This window comes from Littorina saxatilis, linkage group LG16 (assembly GCF_037325665.1).
Source record: "Littorina saxatilis isolate snail1 linkage group LG16, US_GU_Lsax_2.0, whole genome shotgun sequence".
NCBI classification, from domain to species: Eukaryota; Metazoa; Mollusca; class Gastropoda; order Littorinimorpha; family Littorinidae; genus Littorina; species Littorina saxatilis.
This window is the reverse complement of record NC_090260.1, coordinates 25,401,297-25,407,296: the sequence shown is the minus strand read 5'-3', so window position 1 is coordinate 25,407,296 and position 6,000 is coordinate 25,401,297. Positions and strand designations below refer to the sequence as shown.

At 41.0% G+C, this 6,000-nt stretch overlaps 1 long non-coding RNA gene across 1 annotated transcript in view; it reads left to right on the top strand.

Annotated features, from left to right (window-relative positions):
• Positions 1–1,800: 1,800 nt before the first annotated feature.
• LOC138950679 (uncharacterized) overlaps positions 1,801–6,000 on the top strand; it is a 363,039-nt gene continuing 358,839 nt past the window's right edge. Inside the window, exon 1 of the long non-coding RNA XR_011450769.1 lies at positions 1,801–2,048. This is a non-coding gene — a long non-coding RNA (uncharacterized lncRNA). The remainder of the gene's footprint in view (positions 2,049–6,000) is intronic.

Below are 6,000 nucleotides of genomic sequence, written 5' to 3'. Positions count from 1 at the left end.
GAGAATTCCCGATTTCTCTTCAAAAACAAGCTATAAAAATATATGTATCAAAACATTACATAACTTATGCAGCCTATTATTCTCTTCAACCCTTATGAACAATGTAAATTTAACCAATACAATAATCATTATGAATACGCCATGCATATTCATGAGCACTAGTCCTTTTTGCTCAGAGAAGGTACAGGCAACCTAGAAGCAATAATCAGGTCAACAGGGAAGGGTTAGGGAGGGGTAAGGTGAGGGGGGAGGGCTGTGGAAAAGCACAGTGCACGTGTAGTTTAGTCGGCGCGAAATGTCGACCGCAATAAAACAAGGAGGGTTAAGGTGAGGGGGAGAGTTTCGAGGCTGCTGTCAGCCTCCATAGAAGCTACAGTTAAAATTCCTCGAAAATACACAAAAACTACTGCACTAAGGAAACTACATCAAATACGCTATAAAAAATATACATCAATAACATGGAAATTCTACGACGCATCATTCAATACCAAACACTCATAGGTTATCAACACTGTGAACAAAGTTCAAAACCTAAATCCTTTTTGAGTCACTTGAGAAAATGTGACTATGTAATCGGTCAGTGTTAGTCTGTCCGGCCGGCCGTCCGTAGACACCACCTTAACGTTGGACTTTTCTCGGAAACTATCAAAGCGATCGGGCTCATATTTTGTTTAGTCGTGACCTCCAATGACCTCTACACTTTAACGATGGTTTCGTTGACCTTTGACCTTTTTCAAGGTCACAGGTCAGCGTCAAAGGAAAAATTAGACATTTTATATCTTTGACAAAGTTCATCGGATGTGATTGAAACTTTGTAGGATTATTCTTTACATCAAAGTATTTACATCTGTAGCCTTTTACGAACGTTATCAGAAAAACAAGGGAGATAACTAGCCTTTTCTGTTCGGCAACACACAACTTTAACGTTGGGCTTTTCTCGGAAACTATAAAAGTGACCGGGCTCAAATTTTATGTGAACGTGACTCATTGTGTTGTGAATAGCAATTTCTTCCTGTCCATCTGATGCCTCATATAATATTCAGAACTGCGAAAGTGACTCGATCGAGCGTTTGCTCTTCTTGTTAAACTATAAAATCCTAATTTCCACCGTGTAATATATACTTCGTACATTAGAGCGTTAGGAACTTTTTAATTTTAGTCGCAAAAGTAGTTCCGACACAGAACAGCTTCTCAACCCATTGCGCTATCGAGGATTCAGGCTGTTGCTGGCTCGTTATTTGTTTGGTTGCTGGGTGTGTATCGAAAAATAACTAGCTCTAAAAGTTTACAGAGGTAAAGAAGCAGAGGGGGGAATAATTAATATTGTAATTCAATCAAGTTTGCGTTTTAATGAAACAGATCCTGTGATTGGTCAGAATGCCCCAACTCATTAAAAATTACCGGTCACTAATTCTCGATAGTCACTCCCTAAAAAATCCATTAACAACCTGCTGGCGAGGCGCATTGATACAGCCTCAACTTGTCTCGGTTAGGTTTGAGGGTCATTTTACAAGTAGGAAATATGAAGTACCAACGAAATACCGAGACCATAAGGTATGCGAAGTGATGACGTCGGATACGTGACGTAAGTTGATGCATGAATTCTTTCGGACTACGTCAGTCAATTCCAAAGATCGCTTTTGTGATGAAAAGAATTTGTTTTGAGTTTGCTGTCCAGAAACTCGTCAAAAAAGAAGGGACAATGTATGTGAAAGAAAACAAAACAGGAGGAAAGTGGTACGATAGGAATACAGACATATTTCTTGGGACTTGACCCTCGCAGGTAGGTGGACTGAAAGTAGTGTGTGAACAGAACAGAACCAATTCTGTCTGTTTACCATCGCATGAAAGCAGGAAAGAGATCGTCGTCAGATTGGATTACAATAACATTAACACGCTTCCATTTGAAACTTCTCGGTCTTCATCGTGGATTGACGCCCTCCCAAAGTCTAATTGAAGCCCTCCGTCGCTTCGCTCCGTCGGGCTTCAATTAGCTTTTGTCGGGCGTCAATCCCCGTTGAAGACCTCGAAGTTTCAAATGGAAGCATGTTAATGTGTAATTATTCGCTTTCGCTCGCAGTTCAATATTTAAAAAAAAAACTCGTGTAAATCTGGTACGACACAGCAAGCCATGTAGTATTCTCTATTTTTATGTGCACCAAGACTGTAAAAAAAAAAATGAATAAAAACCAAGGGTCGTGTGAACCAAGACCTGTTTGATTCTTTTCCAGCATTGAAATGACGTCATCGTGGTTGTTGACAATGAATCAAGCAATCCGATTCTGGAGAGTGATCAGTTTGTTGAACTGCCTGCCGGCACACTTTGTTCTGTGTCCTGGTTGATACAACACGCAACGGGGACAATCTTGAACGTACTTTGCAAGACATAAGACACAGATCAAACTGCAGCGGACGTGCAAGCAGAACGATTTCGATGGAGAAAGGAACGCTGGCATGTGCTGTCCTCATGTTCGTTCTTGTTGGTAAGTTTGGCTCCCCAAGGATAGGGCCTCGGGGGTGGGGAGGGGGGTATTGCCATGCTTCGTAGGAAGTGTTAATCATGTCTTCACTTTTGTGAATTGATTTGGACGCTTATCCAAATAGACGACGCTGAAGGATTAACGCCTGTGTTAACAGATATCAATCAATCAATCAATCACGCTTATATCGCGCATATTCCGTGGGTACAGTTCTAGGCGCTCTGCAGTGATGCCGTGTGAGATGACATTTTATACGGCCAGTAAATTGCAGCCATTTCGGCGCATATTTACCTTTCACGGCCTATTATTCCAAGTCACACGGGTATAGGTGGACAATTATTAACTGTGCCTAAGCAATTTTGCCAGGAAAGACCCTTTTGTCAATCGTGGGATCTTTAACGTGCACACCCAATGTAGTGTACACGGGGGGAGGGTTCGGACACCGAAGAGAGTCTGCACACAAAGTTGACTCTGAAATAAATTTCCGCCGAACCTGGGATAGAACTCACGCTGACAGCGGCCAACTGAATACAAATCCAACGCGCTACCAACTGAGCTATATCCCCGCCCCACCCTGAACAGCTTTGCAAGAAACAGCATAAAATATGTCTCTGGCTATCTGTCTGTCTGTTCCTCTTTCTCTTTTCACACTGGTCACAATTATTAATATACATGTACATGTATGTATGCTGTTCAATGTGTGTGTGTGTGTGTGTGTGTGTGTGTGTGTGTGTGCGCCTATGTGCGTGCGCGCATGAGTGTGTGTGTGTGTGTGAGTGTGTGTGTGTGTGTGTGTGTGTGTGTGTGTGTGTGTGTATGTGTGTGTGTGTGTGTTAGGAACGTGAGGGCAAAACGGACCTTTTGTCAGTGCTCGATTGTCATCGCTTCGCCGCTTCCATCCTTGCTTGACTGAATGGTTAATTACGCTTCAGCGTTCTTGTTGTTAATATCATTGTGACTCTGCATGTCTCTTATCCTGCTGTGACTGACACTTTGACGAGGGTCAACCGGGCTTTAATGAATGTGTGAGTTCAAAAACTCATCATATAATAAGTATTCTGACAAAGTTAGTAATTTTCAATTTCGTTTTTATTGACAGGAAAGCAAGAAGTGGTGAGTATTAACATCAAGAATTGCACAGAAAGAAACCAGCTTGACATTATCGCAAATACAAACAACACGATAATATGCGAGGGTTTGAGCCTTTTGGCCTCCAACGTGTGGTATATCGAAAGGACTAATGTGAGAAAGTCTCAAGTGGCCGTGTGCATTCGTTTAAGCTGCACTGTGCAAGCAGATCAGGCTGCACACATTGCTGCTCAGAGGAACCCCACTGAAAGCCAGCTGTTCTATCAGCAGCACGACTTAGTCGGTGACACTGATGCAAACATCTCCTGTGCAAGCAGGATAGGAGGCCAAGTGAGAACTGCATCCTGTACATTCAATGTGATAAGTAAGAATCCCTCATTGCTTTGATTTGTTACTGTTTTTCTTGTGAGCTTGATGGGTTTTCTATGTTTTGACATTGATTTTTTGGCTGTATTTTTGACTCCCCTTGGTAATCAGGCGAGTCTTTGGAATGAGCAGTATTCCCCCCTCTGCTATTTTTGCTAAACTGCAACGGGTGTTTATTGTTTTGTAAATACACAGCAATCAAACCGAATCTTCCATAGCTCATGGATTGAGAAGCGACACTACTTTTAGCGACTGAAAAGTTCCGAACGCTCAAATGTACGAAATATACATCTCTGGAGCAGACAACACAAACAGTGAAACCGCATTTCCACGTCTAACAACTACAGGTTACAACACACGAAATCCAATACAAAATGCATGAGTTTGGTTGTTTTCTAAATCTACCTTGCTTGAAAACAAAACTTCCTACAGTATATGACGTTGGAACACGGGGGAAAGAGTTCGTCTGCTACTCAATACGACGTATGAACATTTCCTTCGCGATACCAGAACAGGAACAAATCACAAAAGTATTTGCCCCAGCAGAACAACGGCATAACTAGGTACTTGATTGTATTCCAAACCAAATAAACTGCTGTAAAGTGCTAGCAGAATTGAATAAGTTTCATTTCCGATTGTGGTACTAGACAATTCGGCTGGCCACGCAAAATAAATTCTTTACAAAATGCTCGCTCTTTACGGCGGGCACCTAGGATATTCTCAAGCGGTGAGTGTTTAAACGAAAGGTTGTTTGTACTGTGTAAAAGCCTGATTGTGTCTGTTACCAAAAACTGTTGGTTTACGTGAAGCTGAGTGTGCCTTTAACTTTGGGGTTATTTCGGATGTTTTTGAAGCTAGAGCTTTGTAACCTTGCACAATTCTGGGGCTTGTTAATCTCGCGACTTGACCTTAGTTGGATTGACCCTCGTCAAGTTTTGGGGTTACAGGGGTCATGTTTGATTCATAATAACCAGAAGTGGATCACTCAAGAAGTGCTCAACTACCATTACTATCTGCAGACACGCAGTGATACATATCCCCCTATTACCTTTTCTTGGGGGTATCCCGTACTAAAGAATACGGGATTCTGGGAAAGCTGATCAAGGTCACTTACGCACTATATTCGATTTTCAGTAAACGACTCGAAACCTTTCGAATAAATCAAAATGAATAAAATACAAGAATAGAGAGTTAAACAAGTCGCGTAAGGCGAAAATACAACATTTAGTCAAGTAGCTGAAACTGAACGCAATGCAATGTTTCAGCAAGACCGTAGCATCGTCAGTCCACCGCTCATGGCGAAGGCAGTGAAATTGACAAGAAGAGCGGGGTAGTAGTTGCGCTGAGAAGGAGAGCACGCTTTTCTGTACCTCTCTTCGTTTTAACTTTCTGAGCGTGTTTTGAATCCAAACATATCATATCTATATGTTTTTGGAATCAGGAACCGACAAGGAATAAGATGAAAGTGTTTTTAAATTGATTTCGAAAAAAAAATTTTGATAATAATTTTTATATATTTAATTTTCAGAGCTTGTTTTTAATCCAAATATAACATATGTATATGTTTTTGGAATCAGCAAATGATGGAAAATAAGATAAACGTAAATTTGGATAGTTTTATAAAAAAAAAAATTTTTTTACAATTTTTCGATTTTTAATGACCAAAGTCATAAATTAATTTTTAAGCCACCAAGCTGAAATGCAATACCGAAGTCCGGGCTTCGTCGAACATTACTTGACCAAAATTTCAACCAATTTGGTTAAAAAAAACTGAGGGCGTGACAGTGCTGCCTCAACTTTCACGAAAAGCCGGATATGACGTCATCAAAGACATTTATCAAAAAAATGAAAAAAACGTATGGGGATATCATACCCAGGAACTCTCATGTCAAATTTCATAAAGATCGGTCCAGTAGTTTGGTCTGAATCGCTCTACACGCACGCACACACACACACACATACACCACGACCCTCGTCTCGATTCCCCCCTCGATGTTAAAACATTTAGTCATAACTTGACTAAATGTAAACAAGTCGCGTAAGGCGAAAATACAACATTTAGTCA